This window comes from Hippocampus zosterae, chromosome 3 (assembly GCF_025434085.1).
Source record: "Hippocampus zosterae strain Florida chromosome 3, ASM2543408v3, whole genome shotgun sequence".
Classification (NCBI taxonomy): domain Eukaryota; kingdom Metazoa; phylum Chordata; class Actinopteri; order Syngnathiformes; family Syngnathidae; genus Hippocampus; species Hippocampus zosterae.
In genome coordinates, this window is record NC_067453.1 from 8,496,980 (window position 1) to 8,513,531 (window position 16,552).

At 45.1% G+C, this 16,552-nt stretch overlaps 1 protein-coding gene and 1 long non-coding RNA gene across 4 annotated transcripts in view; both read left to right on the forward strand.

Moving 5' to 3' along the window:
- The window catches only part of brsk2a (BR serine/threonine kinase 2a), a 196,639-nt gene that overhangs the window by 16,268 nt on the left and 163,819 nt on the right, over window positions 1–16,552 (forward strand). The gene's annotated exons all lie outside the window — the stretch shown is intronic.
- The window catches only part of LOC127597244 (uncharacterized), a 37,737-nt gene continuing 22,499 nt past the window's right edge, over window positions 1,315–16,552 (forward strand). Inside the window, exon 1 of the long non-coding RNA XR_007961618.1 lies at window positions 1,315–5,625. This is a non-coding gene — a long non-coding RNA (uncharacterized LOC127597244). The remainder of the gene's footprint in view (window positions 5,626–16,552) is intronic.

Sequence of the window (16,552 nt, forward strand, 5' to 3'; positions counted from 1 at the left end):
AAAAACCCATGTGAGTACGCAAAGAACATGCAAACACCTTCCACACATGAAGACTGGAGCCTGGACAATTGATGAATGTGAAAATGCTGCTGTGTCAACATCCCTTGCAAGCTAACGTGATGCAGCAAGCACCCTACTTTCACATCTCAGCTGCAGTCTAGTACTACCGCCAACCGAGTAGGCTTACTTATCACCAGCTCTTCCTTTATTTCTCTATTCATTGCTCTCTTTTCCTTCATGTCTTACCAGCCTGTTTCTTCTTGACCTTTGGTCCTCCTGCTCCCTCATTTCCTCGCTTCATGCCTAATGGATATTTCCCTGTAGCCTCCAGACTTTACATTACTGTTCTGCACAGGTAGGTCTCATTTCATGCGGAGGCGATTAGATCTCACTGGAAGCAATTCAGGTGTGATAAGCCGCAGTTTTGTGCACTCAAAAGGCAGAAAGAATTAAATCGAACCATTACTTATGCTCCCTTGCAGTAAACACCTGCCAATCATGAGACTGGTGTCCACACATTAAAGTGAACTTGAATACAAAAAGTTGAGTCCACGCACAGTTTTATACAAGCTCGATATTGAGGCCTTTCGAAGAACAGAGCAAACGTGTGTTAAGTGTTCACCTCATTATTTCACTGTTCCATCTTTCCCGCTGCAATAAAGAGGAGAAAACAAAACGGCTGTTCAAATAAATATTTCAAATCTCACACACAAGCACAACCATGTGCAAGCATGCGTATAAATGGGTTAATTCGATGCAAAGGCAGACTAATGGAAGAGGAACATACCGTGTTGTCTTAATGGGTCTGTTCTTGGAATTGCTTGTGAATACTGGATTGAATAGAATGTATCATTAAACTTCATGTTACAAGCCACATGGGTAAAAATAACAAGTACCGGTAGGTGGTCTTATACTAATTCTCAAGCTTTCTACTACAATGGATCGAGACAAAAAAATGATTTCGTGCTCCAACAGTATCTGTGCAGGGTGATTTACAACGTGAGTAAGTAGAATTATGTTTCATTATTCGGATTCTGTACTTGATAGACTCATACTGAGTCACACATAGAAATGCACACGGACCTGCTATGCAATAAAGACTTACTGTGGCAAAACTCAGGAGTGTAAATGGGCATCTCTCCGATAAAAGACAATTCAATACGTATCTCGATGTATGGGGTAAGATTCATCTTTAAAACCCACCTCAAAACTCACTTGTATTCTTTGGCATTTGACTCGGCGTGACTCAGACTTGATGTTAGTATTTCTGTTTGGTGCTTTCTACCGTCTTTGTTCCTGATTTATTGCTTTATTGTTGCATATATGATAGTTGCTCCATGTACCATGTACTGCACTTTGTATACAGCGATGGCTGTTTGCAAGTGCTCTAAAATACAGTTAAGGTTCATTTTCAAGTGCAGCGATTCAATTCACTTGGATTGAGTGGGATTGCAATTTGGTTCGATATGGGACGGCTGTAGCTTTTGTCATGTTCAGTATTATATAAAAACGTGAATTAAATAGAAAGAAACAACAAATCATCAGCACCTTCAAAACGATTTATAGCTGGTGTGCATCGCTCGTGCAAGACAATGCGATTCATTTCTTGATACATGCGCTGCAGTATGATTCAAGGAGGGTACAGTTTAAAATGTCAAGATTGGATTAGTTTCAGTGGAATATAAGATTTTCCAATTCTAATCTGTTTTCACCCTTATCGGTTCACACAACCTCATATTTGGCGTTACCACCTTTGTTACCATTAATGTTCCGGACAGATACTCCTAACGCCAGCGGGTGTGTTTAAAACCTGGTTGGACTGAGGCTGACAATAACCCGAATTTATGACTCTGTCGTTTTCAGTGTCACCGTGCTGCAATTTATAACATTTTGTACCAAATGAGACTTGATTAAATATTCAAACATAAACTTGGAGGAGCTGTGTGTTTATGTGTATAGTATAGAGCATTTTCATTCTGACAGCTGAAGTGAGGATGACAAGATAGAGACACAGAAAACTAAACGCCTGACAAATTGTCATGATTCCGGTCAGCATAAAAACATGTGACTCCATGACTTTCCAAACTCCTGGAGACTCATTCATCCCCAGAAAGACACGCTTGGAGGCTGGATGTGTGTGTATTAGCCCGGCTCACAGCGGACTGTATACCTTGCTCTGAATACAAGCTGACATATCCATATAAAGACATGTTTTATTTGCCCTTAAGACACGATGAACCGGGCATTGATGCAAACACAGTGTACACACAGGATACACCGCAATCCTCTCCTCCTTTTTCATAGCGTTTCATTTATCTGAAAGTGAGGCGAAAGAATACAGCATCATATTTGATGTGCTTAATGTCCCTCTCATTTTGTTTGATTTTTGGAAAAGGCCCTCCCTCATGCTCCTGTACCCTTTTAAGCTCTCCGCACTGAAGTGCTCTTCAGCGTCAATTATACAACTGCGTCAGTGTCATGTAAAATTCACATGTATGAAGAAAGATGAGCTCACATTGGGTCCCTCCTAGAGTTCGAGCGATGTGTCCATCCTTGGAAGTGATTCACTAAACAGCACGCAGGACGAGCACCAGGCCTGCTGTGGTCCAGACTCCATGCTTTACACATTCCACTTTTTGGTGTTCTCGACTGTAATCTCTCGCACAGAAGGTGAGAATGATGGAGTGGCCATGCAGCACAACCACTGCCTGGACATCTATAGGCAGTTTTGCATGAAGTGATTACCGAGCTGCCTTTGGGTGCGTTCCCTGTAAAATAACACAAGCACACAAATGGTGTTCATGATTGAATAGCTTGTATGTAACTTGCTTTTAGTGCAATTTGTTTTTGAGTTTTTCTGAGAATGAAGTGGAAGGGGCAGATTGGTAGGCTTTGGTGTTTGTTGTTTTCATTCTGTCTACATTTGTTGCTTTTGACAGCCAGTTGGGCATGTATGGCTGCCATTGCAACGGGTTCCCTTGTTGCGCTTCAAAGTGCAGGTGAACAATGATGCAAAGCGTACTGCGAAAAAAAACAGAAATTTTGAAGGCAATAGAGTGGAAAGTTTGCAACGACCGAGTCAATCTCCTGATATGAATCGGACTGAAAATGCATCTCAATTGCTGAAGACAAAACTGAAGGAAAACTTTCCAATAAAAACAGGAACTGAAGACTGTTGCAGTAGAGACCTTTCGGAGCAGCTCACCAGGGATGCAATCTGGTATATATATATATATATATATATATATATATATATATATATATATACACACTGTATGTGTATGTGTGCGTGTGTACATACACTCTAAACTGTTGTAATTCCTACACCGGCCACCTGTTTTTGCTGCAAATCAAATTAAAAGGTGTGAAACAGCAAAAAGTCTGCATTTAAATCTTTGATTTCAAATCCATTCTCGTGGAATTGTGTCTGTGTCGTTATATCTGTGTACCTGACTGTACTTGCCACTTTGCAGCGCTTTGCAGAACACGCTGCGTGGTGTCTCATGCGCAAGCATTGAGGTACTTTCCTTGGCAGGTTTATTCATGAAGCAAGTTCATTATAGTTCATAAGGGTACGACATGCTATGTTTTTCAATTGACCCATTGTCAAAAGTTTTAATGGGTGCTGAAATAATTTTTTTGGCATCCTTTGCTGGTGGACAACACTACCACAGTGTTAAATTCATGGTGCGTTGGAGCTTGGCACATTCTGATCCGACTACCTTTGCGATCCTGCCTCCACTTTTCCGTGGAGAGAGGCTTTTCAGGCCATGTCTTAATGTTCCTGAACTTTACCTCTTTTTGGAAATATGTTTTATGAACTCATTCCTCACCCATCAATTACTCATCTCAGCTTCGATTTTACTTCTCTTTCTCAACTAGTATTAATCATATCATATCCTGAGACTGCTTCTGTATTTTTAGGTCTGCAATTTATGTTTCAATTATTTTAGTTTTTACAGTGTTAGCTCTGCGACGGTTTTGAATCATTTTTGGTACCTTGGTCTAACTGATTAATATCTTTTCATCAATATTTTTTATTGTCAGTTATTCCTGAGAGGCAGCACTGGGAGCTTCGGCACTGCCCTTAACTTGCGTGGTCCCAGCTCTTGGTCTGGGCAGGCTTTTCGCTGCCGGGGCCTCCGAGCTTGTGGTTGCGCAGACGGCTCCTTGAGATGGTGTTTTCTCACCTGGATGTTCTGTGCGCAGCCATGGGTTCTTTTGGGGTCATTAAGTTGTTATTTTAAATGACACTGAAAAGAAATGGTGTGTTGAACTTTGTGTGCAACCACCTGACAAAATAAAATTAACAATCACACCACGTTAATCCAGATCCATTTATTAAGTAGATCTACTTTGAGTGCATTTTTTTTTTTTGTGCGCGTGTGTGTGATGCGTGTGTGAGTTTATGACTGATTGTTGGAGGGGTTGATTTTCCTTCGTGTAAACCACTTTGAGTTGCATTACATGTATGAATAGAGCTACACAAATAAAGTTGGACTAATTTATTGGTTTACAGATCGCCCTGTAAAGGCTTCAGTGATTGTTCGAGAAGCTCGTGTGTATACATCGCAAACTTTTTCCTCTCTTGAAGTGTGTACATGTAGACAGTTGTCTGTGATTCGTCTTTGTGAATGAGGTGATCGAGTCAGTGTGGAAGTGCCTCTTAAGCAAATGAAATAAAATTAATTTATTAAATTGATTAAAATAGGAGTTGGTGGGCTCTGACCTTCATCAGGATTTCCCCATACAACACGACCCCCTTCCCAATGACATGCGTAACATTATCACTAATGAGCTGAGTGGAGTACTGTACTGGGAGGGAAAATAGCCGATTCACTCCACCTGGTTTGATTCGCCAGCTAGAGCAAAGAAGAGCAAATATTTGCAAATAATTCGATGGGAATTATTGTTGCAGGGATTTGTGATCGGCTTGATGTAGATCGTCCCAAGTCGATTGTCTCTGCAATTATAACATTCCACATTAGAGCGAAATACGTGGGGATATTTATGACTCGAGTTGCACAGAAAGAGACCTGTGTGTGTTCTGCTCTTTCACTGGTCTTTATCGCTTTAAAAATATGGACTACCGTCAGGCTTGATGTCGCGCAGTCCGACCTCTCCTCAGTGAGCATCGAAGCTCTTGGCATGAGTTTAGTTGTTTCTTTCTGGGTTTGCTTTTTACATTTTTATTTTGCAGCAGGTATTACAAAGAAGGACCACGATGAGCAGTATTCTGAAGACCTTAGTGTTCCACCCTTAGCGGTACGGATCTGGCTGAAACCAAAGCATGTTTGTATTGTTATGAAAGCTCATGGCAAGTGTTTTTGATTTGTACATGTTGTGCAATTCTCAGCAGTTAGGCAAGCTCATTAACATTGTCTGGCAAACAAATTGTCTTTAGGGTATCTTTTTAAATCTGAAACTTCAGTCTACAGAGTGGTGTGAGAGAATTGTGGAGGAAAAGAATCATGGGAATATTTTTATACAGACGGCGATCGGAGGCGACTATTTGCCGGATCAGTGCAATCTGAAAACAAAGAGGTGCTTCGGCGTTGCGCAGACTTATCAGTCAAGGTTCATTCATTCATTCATTCATCTTCCGAACCGCTTGATCCTCACTAGGTTCGCGGGGGGTGCTGGAGCCTATCCCAGCTGTCTCTGCGCAGTAGGCGAGGGACACCCTGAATCGGTTGCCAGCCAATCACAGGGCACACAGAGACGAACAACCATCCACACTCACACTCACAACTAGGGACAATTTAGAGTGTTCAATCAGCCTGCCACGCATGTTTTTTGGAATGTGGGAGGAAACCGGAGTACCCAGAGAAAACCCACGCAGGCCCGGGGAGAACATGCAAACTCCACACAGGGAGGCCGGAGCTGGAATCGAACCCGGTATTTCTGCACTGTGAAGCCGACGTGCTAACCACTGGACTACCGGGCCGCTCAGTCAAGGTTGTCCCTTTTTAGCTTGACAGAGAATGTACAAGAAGTGAAAAGCAGGTGGCCACAATAAACCATGAAAATGTTGCGGTGATGCTTGCTCAAGAACTATTCCCCATAAGATACAGTTCATTGCCTGACATTCTTTGTTATTTTCAAACACTAAGAATCTTTAAATGTTTATTGCGTGAACCACAAGGTTGCCTGCCTTTCTCCACCTATTCTATCATTCCTCTTTTCTCGGGCAAAACAATTCTTCTGTATATCTTGGCCCTCCTCCTACGTGATGTTCAATGATTGTTGCAGGAGGTGCCTGAAAAGACCCCACCCCTCCACCCGTGACTTTTGACTCTCATCTTTCCACACGCAGCAATTTATACGGCTGAGAAGATCTTTCCTTGTTGATATGGCTGAGAAGATCTTTCCTTGTTTCTTATCAGAATTGTTCCGCACATAACCCTCTTTAAATGCTTGCCGTGCATAATACAGTATCACATTATACAGTAAATGTAAATTTACATGACCTCGCTCGTTAATGCAATTTACTGTATACCATACAATAAACAGAGTGAGTAACAAATAAATTATACTCCTTATGATGTATGAGGTGTTGTCAGAAAGGTTCCAGGACTAGAATAAACGCTGTTAAGTGTTGCCCTGAGTTACAAATTATAAATATGAATCCAGCAAAAAAAAAAAGAAGAGAATTAAAAGAAACTAACTGGTTTTCTGAAGTGTAATTAAACTTAAGTGATGTGTACATGCACACCGGAGTACAGTGGTCTGCCATGCCTTTAAATGCCATGGTAACCTATTCAAGGGCTGTGAGAGATCATGCGGGTGTCTATGAATTTATTAAATTTGGTGGAACTTCAGATCTGTTCATGAACAAATTTTCAGACGCATGTTCCTTGGGTTGCTCTTCGCAGAACGTTCTGTAGGTTTTGCTGCCTCACACATGGCGTAAGTCAAGTCAGCTTTATCGTCAAATATGCTCAATGTATTCATTCATTCATTGATACGGCTCCGTGAGTCGTTACCTTACCGTGGTGGAGGGGTTTGTGTGTCCGAATGATCCTAGGAGCTAAGTTGTCTGGGGCTTTATGCCCCTGGCAGGGTCACCCATGGCAAACAGGTTCTAGGTGCAAAGCACCTAGATCCAGACAAAGCACGGCTCAAAGACCCCTTATGATGAGCAAAATATATGGACCAAGGTTTCCCTTGCCCGGACGCGGGTCACCGGGGCCCCACTCTGGAGCCAGGCCTGGAGGTGGGGCTCATTGGCAAGCGCCTGGTGGCCGGGCCTACACCCATGGGGCCCAGCCGGGCACAGCCCGAAGAGACAACGTGGGTCCCCCTTCCCATGGGCTCACCACCCATGAGAGGGGCCAAAGGGGTCGGGTGCAATGTGAGCTGGGCGGCAGCCAAAGGCGGGGACCCTGGCGGTCCGATCCTCGGCTGCAGAAGCTAGCTCTTGGGACATGGAATGTCACCTCTCTGGCAGGGAAGGAGCCCGAGCTGGTGTGTGAGGCAGAGAATTTCCGACTGGATATAGTTGGACTTGCCTCCACACACAGCCTGGGTTCTGGTACCAGTTCTCTCGAGAGGGGTTGGACTCTCTTCCACTCTGGAGTTGCTCACGGTGAGAGGCGCAGAGCAGGTGTGGGCATACTCATTGCCCCCCAGCTCAGTGCCTGTACATTGGGGTTCACACCGGTAGACGAGAGGGTTGCCTCCCTCCGCCTTCGGGTGGGTGGACGGGTCCTGACTGTTGTTTGTGCATATGCACCAAACAGCAGCTCAGCATACCCACCCTTTTTGGAGTCCTTGGAGGGTGTGCTGGAGAGTACTCCTGCTGGGGACTCCCTTGTTCTGCTGGGGGACTTCAATGCTCACGTGGGCAATGACAGTAAGACCTGGAGGGGCGTGATTGGGAGGAACGGCTCCCCCGATCAGAACCCGAGTGGTGTTTTGTTATTGGACTTCTGTGCTCGTCACGGATTGTCCATAATGAACACCTTGTTCAAACATAAAGGTGTCCATATGTGCACTTGGCACCAGGACACCCTAGGCCGCAGTTCGATGATCGACTTTGTAGTTGTATCGTCGGATTTGCGGCCGCATGTTCTGGACACTCGGGTGAAGAGAGGGGCGGAGCTGTAAACTGATCACCACCTGGTGGTGAGTAGACTCCGATGGTGGGGGAAGATGCCGGTCCGCCCTGGCAGACCCAAACGTATCGTAAGGGTTTGTTGGGAGCGTCTGGCGGAATCCCCTGTCAGAAGGAGTTTCAACTCCCACCTCCGACGGAGCTTTTCCCATGTTCCGGGGGAGGCGGGGGACATTGAGCCCGAGTGGACCATGTTCCGTGCCTCTATTGTTGAGGCGGCCAATCTGAGTTGTGGCCGTAAGGTGGTTGGTGCCTGTCGTGGCGGCAACCCCCGTACTCGCTGGTGGACACCAGCAGTAAGGGATGCCGTCAAGCTGAAGAAGGAGTCCTATCGAGCCTTTATGGCCTGTGGGACCCCAGAGGCAGCTGACGGGTATCGACTGGCCAAGCGGACCGCGGCTTCGGTGGTCGCCAAGGCAAAAACCCGAGCGTGGGAAGAGTTCGGTGAGGCCATGGAAGCCGACTTCCGGACGGCTTCGAGGAAATTCTGGTCCACCATCCGACGTCTCAGGAGGGGGAAGCAGTGCACCACTAACACTGTGTACAGTGGGGATGGGGCGCCGTTGACTTCGACTCGGGACGTTGTGAACCGGTGGGCAGAGTACTTCGAAGACCTCCTCAACTCCACCAACACGTCTTCCTTGGAGGAAGCAGAGCCTGGGGACTCTGAGGTGGGCTCTCCTATCTCTGTGGCTGAAGTCACCGATGTGGTTAAAAAACTCCTCTGTGGCAAGGCCCCAGGGGTGGATGAGATCCGCCCTGAGTTCCTCAAGGCTCTAGATGTTGTGGGGCTGTCCTGGTTGACACGCCTCTGCAACATCGCGTGGTCAACAGGGAGAGTGCCTCTGGATTGGCAGACCGGGGTGGTAGTCCCTCTTTTTAAAAAGGGGGACCAGAGGGTGTGTTCCAACTACAGAGGGATCACACTCTTCAGCCTCCCTGGTAAGGTCTATTCAGGGGTGCTGGAGAGGAGGGTCCGTCAAAAAGTCGAGCCTCAGATTGAGGAGGAGCAGTGTGGTTTTCGTCCGGGCCGTGGAACAGTGGACCAGCTCTACACCCTTAGCAGGGTCCTCGAGGGTATGTGGGAATTCGCCCAACCAGTCTACATGTGTTTTGTGGACTTGGAGAAGGCGTTTGACCGTGTCCCTCGGGGAGTTCTGTGGGGGGTGCTTCGAGGGTATGGGGTACCGAACCCACTGATGCGGGCTGTTCGGTCACTATACCACCGATGTCAGAGTTTGGTTCGCATTACCGGCAGTAAGTCGGAATCGTTTCCAGGGGGGGTAGGACTCCGCCAAGGCTGCCCTTTGTCGCCGATTCTGTTCATAACCTTTATGGACAGAATTTCTAGGCGCAGCCGAAGCGTTGAGGCGGACCGTTTTGGGGGCCTCAGTATTACATCCCTGCTTTTTGCAGATGATGTGGTACTGTTGGCTCCTTCAAACAGGGCTCTCCAACTCTCACTGGAGCGTTTCGCAGCCGAGTGTGAAGCGGTTGGGATGAAGATCAGCACCTCTAAATCTGAAACCATAGTCCTCAGTCGGAAAGGGGTGGAGTGCCCCCTCCGGGTCAGGGAGGAGATCTTACCCCAAGTGGAGGAGCTCAAATGTCTTGGGGTCTTGTTCACGAGTGGGGGCAGGGGGGAGCGGGAGATCGACAGGCGGATCGGTGCAGCGTCTGCTGTGATGCGGACGCTGTATCGGTCTGTCGTGGTGAAGAAGGAGCTGAGCCAAAGGGCGAAGCTCTCAATTTACCGGTCGATCTACGTTCCAACCCTCACCTATGGTCACGAGCTATGGGTCGTGACCGAAAGAACGAGATCCCGGATACAAGCGGCCGAAATGAGTTTTCTCCGCAGGGTGTCCGGGCTCTCCCTTAGAGATAAGGTGAGGAGCTCGGTCATCCGGGAGGGGCTCAGAGTCGAGCCGCTTCTCCTCCACATCGAGAGGAGTCAGATGAGGTGGCTTGGGCATCTGATTCGGATGCCTCCTGAGCGCCTCCCCGGTGAGGTGTTCCGGTCATGTCCCACCGGGAGGAGACCCTGAGGAAGACCCAGGACACGCTGGAGAGACTATGTCACCCAGCTTGCCTGGGAACGACTCGGGATCCCCCGGGGAGAGCTGGAAGAAGTAGCTAGAGAGAAGGAAGTCTGGGCTTCCCTGCTAAAGCTGTTGCCCCCGCGACCCGGCCCCGGATAAGCGGTAGATGATGGATGGATGGATGGATGCTCAATGTACAACATACGGCAGAGATGAAATTTATTTTCTCTCAACCATAGCGCTAACATGCAGTGCATTGAAAACACACTCAGCTAAAAATAAGGGCAGTGAAACTGAACTGCATAAAAAAAAACTCATTCACTACCTCATTATTGTTTTATGGGAGCATTCAACATTTTATTCAGATACCTTCTAGTTCAACAGTACAACTGTAGAAGAATATAAGTGAACTACTAAAACTGGACCCCTCAGTAAAGATGAATCAAATCCAAACAGAATATAAAAGTTATGATTCTTCACACACCGTCTTCACAATTTTGCCACTTGCAAATGTGCATGATCAAATGATGACACGACTGATTGCTGCTTTCGTCCGTTGGCTGCCCTTGATAACCCCATTTCCACTTCATCACCACTTGTTGACTGTATTCTTCGGACTTGTCATACTTGAGGAGTCGTGACTCATCACCAGTGATGAATCTCCGCAGCAAGTCCGGTGTCACTGGTGCCATCATCACTCACTTTTCTCATTGCTTCATGACGTGACACAAAATTCCTCACAGAAATTGGCCCGTCATGGTCGGTGGGCCAACGATCGGAAATACCACAAGCAGGTTACACAATTGAATGCAAGGCGGAAAACAGGATATTCCCCCAGTGTATATGCTAATCACCTGCTGCTACTTATAAAGAGCCCAAAAATATTGCCGTGGAATTTTCATAAAAAAACACAATGCACAAAATTAAAAAAACAACAAATCTTAAAATATTGTCTGGGCATAAACTGTCTAAGAGCAATAATTTAAGGCCATCCTAACTAGTTCATGATGTCATGACTTTGAGATTTTATTTTTTGTTCAGCATACATCCAAAAGCGCATTTAAACCTAATTGCACATATGCGCACCAACTTCTCTTTCTGGTCACGTGAAAAGTGTTTTTCTAAAGGAGTAATGTGGCTCCGCAGAGCACTATTGAAAACGTGCAAATAAGAGCCCTCAGTTCTTCCATTTATTGACGATTGTCATGTGCACACCAAATAACACTGACATTTTCTAAAAGTTACACTTTGAAGCCAGAACAAAATGTCACATTTTTTTCATATTAGTTGCAAGGTTTTCTTTAAATCCTCCTAAATCATCAGTTTAATTTTGACACACGGTTAGTAAATATTTACCTTTTGTTTTTTTTTTGTGTCTGATTTCAGGTTTCTTGGACTTTCAGAATTGATTCAAACAAATAAAGATAAGAAATGGATGAGTGCAAAGTATGCATCAATGTGTATATGCAAATTTGCTGGTATACCTCGAACAACTCCCCCAAAAATGTGTGAATGTGAGTGAAAACAGTGAATAGATGGAAAGATAGTGTCGTAGAAAAAGATTTAGGCGAGCTGCTGGGATTAAATATCTCCCTGGCTCGGACTTGAGAGATTATCAATTTGTAGAGAAATGCTGGATTGGGAATACACACATATGTGGTTCTCACACACACACACATAAACAATGTGGTGTATTAGGCCTCACGACTGACCCCAGGCCCAGGGTGAAGCAGATGGCTTGCACTTTGGGTTGTTATGTGAACCAGATATCAAACGTGCGGGCCGGATCCGGCCCACAAAGGGGTTTAATCCGGCCCACAAAATGATGATGTAAAACAGTACAGTAATCCCTCGTTTTTCGCTGTTGATGGGGACCAAAACCACCTGCGATAAACGAAAATCCGCGAAGTAGCGACCAATTAACATTTAACATATACAGTATATTTTTAAAAATTGCCCCACGTGGGCCTTTGCGCTTGAGCAGAGCGCACTAACACACACACACACACACACACACACACACACGCACACGCACACGCACACGCACACGCACACGCACACGCACACACACACACACACGTGGACCTTCCCCGCTTGAGCTGAGTGCGCACACACTAGCACGCATAGTAAACAACACTTAGACACAGATTTTTGCAGACTTTAAAAAAAAAACCTCTTAAATTTTTTTTTTTTTTAATGAATGTTTGAAAAAATCAGCGATGCACCAAAGCCGCGATAAACGAACCGCAAAATAACGAGGGATCACTGGATTGTCAAACATAAGGCCCGTGCGCCGGAACCGAAAAGATATGTTTATTAAATTTCAACATTTTCTTAATGTTCTTGTGTTTCTTTATACCAAAACAAAGGAAAGACGTATTGTTTTGGTTATTTATAGCAATTTATGGTATCATTTTAATGGTCTGGCCCACTTGACATCTACCGAGGCCGTATGTGGCCCACCATGTGAAATGAGTTTGACACCCCTGATGTAAGCTAAATGACTCAATGTGATTTCTGTGCAAATTGTTGTTAAACTCATTGCACCTGATCTATACATGATGTATGGATGACCTACGAGGCTATAGATTTTACAGAATGGGGGTGAAGTGCAATGATGACAAACTGGATTTTAAAAATACAATATGTGTTTCCGCTGCTAAGAGTGGAAGTATAGAAAGAGGACAGACGGATCGTCAAGAAGTGGGTTGGTAGTGGCATGGTGCCAGGGAGGAAGAATGAGTTGCCAGATAAGCATCCAAACACGCAGGCACACGCACACCAGTGACATCAGTCAGCCTGTTGGCATGGCGACCCTCCCATCACCTTGTGCGGTCACCTTGTCTTGTCCCGACACTATACTGAGAGTGTGTGTGTGCGTGTGTGATGGAGTAAGCCTTGACAAAATTAAATTAAGAATGTGTTAACTGTAGGGGCCTGTTGCAGGGCAAAATATCATTCAGTGTTTGGTCTTTATACTGGTATTAACCACTGCAAAATGGGCCTCTCGGTTGTTCTGGGAAATCATTTAATTTTCACATCTTCACTCATCATTTCACTTATCTAACCCAAATGGACTTTGTTAGTCACTCTGAGTCACTTTGTTTTCGGCCTTCTATACTAATTATACTATAATTCTAGGTATTAATAACTTCATGAAAGTACATTTATTGTTTTGATTTATTTATTCTAACAATCTAAATGTGTATCGAACCATGCGCCGGATATAGGGAAACGAATCTGATCTCAATTTTGGTGTAACGTTTTAGCCCTGATAGATACTTTATTCAACCACAACGTTGCGCCATCAGTGTTTAATTTCTATTGCATTTTCCTTTTCCGTTTTATGGAAGCATAAACGATCATCAATCTGAACGACTTGTCTTCAAAGCACTTTGCGTAATTTGAAGGTAGAAAAGTACTTTAATCCAGACTGGATTATAGTACCTGAGAATCTGTACCACCAGCTAGTGTTTTGCATGTGTATTACAACACTGCATAGGACACTCATATATCGACGTCAGGGCTTTGTTTTTAATGAAGAGCAATGACTTTGTTGATATAAAGATGCTGTTGCTATTGAATTGATAATTATGTTGGGTATGGGGTGTGAGTGAGTTTTTGTTCATCAATGAGGCTATCATGCAAAACGTGGATTGACAACCTGTAGCATTTGTGTGGAATGTGACATGTTTTTTCTTTCCATTCTGCGGTGCAGGAAGATGTCCAAATTGTCTGGGCTTGAGGTATTTGGCCTCTGGACATCAGTCTTTATTTGTCGCCTCATACTTGTTCTTTGCATAAGCCCACCATCAATGCTGACTCCACATGGCCACCCTAATAGATGCCCAGAATTGATCACATACATTGCATTGCCTAATAGACACGAAAGCATTTTCTTCATCTTTTAAAGTGTTTTTTTGAAACCTGTAAAGACATTGTTGCGGCAAAGGTTACACAGAGGTAACCTCATACTACAGCTTGACTTTGAGAGTACTCCTGGGAAACAAGCATTCAGCAGCATCCCCTACCCCACCCCTCACTCTACACCCGGGCTGACTCTTGACCACCCTGGGTGTCTGCTTTGAGTTCATCTCTTATTTATGTACACATAACGTGCATGCTTATGATGTAGTACTACCAGCGTGGGGCCGTCTGGAGGTCACATAACTTGACTAGGAACCGAAGGCAGTCAAGCAGCAGAGTTGACGCGCTCAAACAGACGTGCGCTCGCTTCTTCACACGTGCACACTTAGACCTATAATAGTGGAGCCTGCATTTGTTTTTGGTGATCATTATTGTCAATAGTTCAATCTAACCAACCTTCTCTTCTTTATTCATAATTTTACTGTGCTTCCCCTGTGATTGCCAAACCCCTGACATGACAAGAGGGCCTCGATAGTAGGCCTGCCCCCCATGGCTGCCTGTCAAGAGGAGACCATGGCACAATTTGCCTTTCTAAAAAGGCAGTGCTGATCCCCCCACCTTCTCCCTCTCCCTCTCTCATTGTCTCTCGTTCTCATCCCCATCTTCCCTATGACTTTGTGAGTGCTTCTGTATGTATTGAATAAATTATGTATTATGATTAAAAAATATTCCCCAATTTTGCTCATTCGTCCAACTCATTTCATTGTCAAAGCAGTGATTCTATTACAACTGGACTCCTGTTTGTCTTGGAATATGTTTTGCCTCTCATCCAAGTAGGCTTCTTCACTTCATGTGGGGAGTTTCCATCCAATGATGACTTAAATGACACAAGCTTCTCTGTGAGACATCTTAAAAACTGTCAGTTTGTCTTTCAAAAGAATGATATCATTTGGTGGCTCGTGGCCGGGGTGAGCCTCCAACTTAGCGTTTAAATACAGTCAAACCTTGGTTTTCGAACGTCTCTGTTCTCGACCAAATTGGTTTTCGACCAAAAATGTCGAATTTTTCATGCCTCGGATGATGACCGAATTTCGGTTGTCGAACAAACTGAGCACACTTGAATGCGTCACTTGACTCCTCTCGGCCTCCTTACATGAGGAAGCTTCCTCGTTTAGCATTCCATGCTGAACAGACGTGTTCAATAAATAGTTTTTTTTAAGAGCGTGGTTTCGGTTTTCGAACAAATCGGTTTCCGAACAGCCTTCTGGAACGGATTATGGTCGAAAACCGAGGTGTGACAGTAGTTGAGTTTGCCACATCAACTTAGTCTGGTGCAGTTATAACCAAGCCTTGCTGCATGAACTGATGAAGCCTCCTCGGATGAGAGGCAAATCCCCCTCAAAGACAGAGCAGATCAGTTGCGATCACTTCAATGCCCTGCATCATTTAGTTAAACTGAGACTTTTGTCAGGCAACATGTTAGCAGATTCTTTTTGATCATTAAAAAAAAAAGACTATCAAGGTCACTGCGAGAAGAACTTGGGTGAAATTCTTTTGGAATCTCGTTCATGCCAAATTTCAGCACAGTGATTATATCGTGAAATTTTGCAACCGCTATTCTCAATTTCAAAGGAGAAGAACTAATATTTAACACATCACTTGGACTGGGCCAGGTACAGCCTCAGTTTTGATGCACATGCTCTTAGTGTGTGTGTGTGTGTGTGTGTGTGTGTGTGTGTGTGTGTGTGTGTGTGTGTGTGTGTGTGTGTGTGTGTGTGTGTGTGTGTGTGTGTGTGTGAGTGAGCGACAAAGAGAAACTGTGTGCGTGTGTACACACGCTAACCTGGGCTTCTTAAGGCTGAACGCATCCGCATCAGGAATGAGCACAGCTTTAGGCTGGTTCTTGAGCGTTTGCCCCAGGCTCGTCTTGCTGAGTGGTCCTTGCGTGCTCCTCAAACTGACGCCACTCATGAACGCTCACGTTCAAGTACTTGTGCGGGCACACCTGGGGATTGACACGTCTGTGTAAATGCGCGCGCAGGGTGGTAGGCTCTACCAATGCACAGTATGAATGTAGAGTACTTGTCATCTTACATGTACTTGTATGCTCTACCAAGGTAGAAACAACGCACACGGGCAAGTGTGCATCGTGTGGACCCAGAGATGAAAGATAAGGTTGTTGCTTCGGATAGCTCACCTCAGGTCATGCCTGTCAATAATTATAACACTGCAAACATGTGCCCATGATATCTTCAAGGTATTACTGATTCAGGTTCATCGATCTCCATTGCGTGCAGCCTTTGTTGCATTAGTTTTCTACATTTGCTCGGCGTGGAAGGTGCCCGATCTGCATCCAGTGTATGCTTGTGTGACTGTGCATGTGCTAAATAACTGCAGTGCCCGGTAGTGATTTGGTTCCTGCCAGATCTGACGAAGACACACTCGTACAGAGCACTGACTTTGAAGTCAAGATGGCGCCCGAGTAGGCAGCCGTCGGCAAGTGCTCTCATGAGCCTAGCTTTTTGTTGTT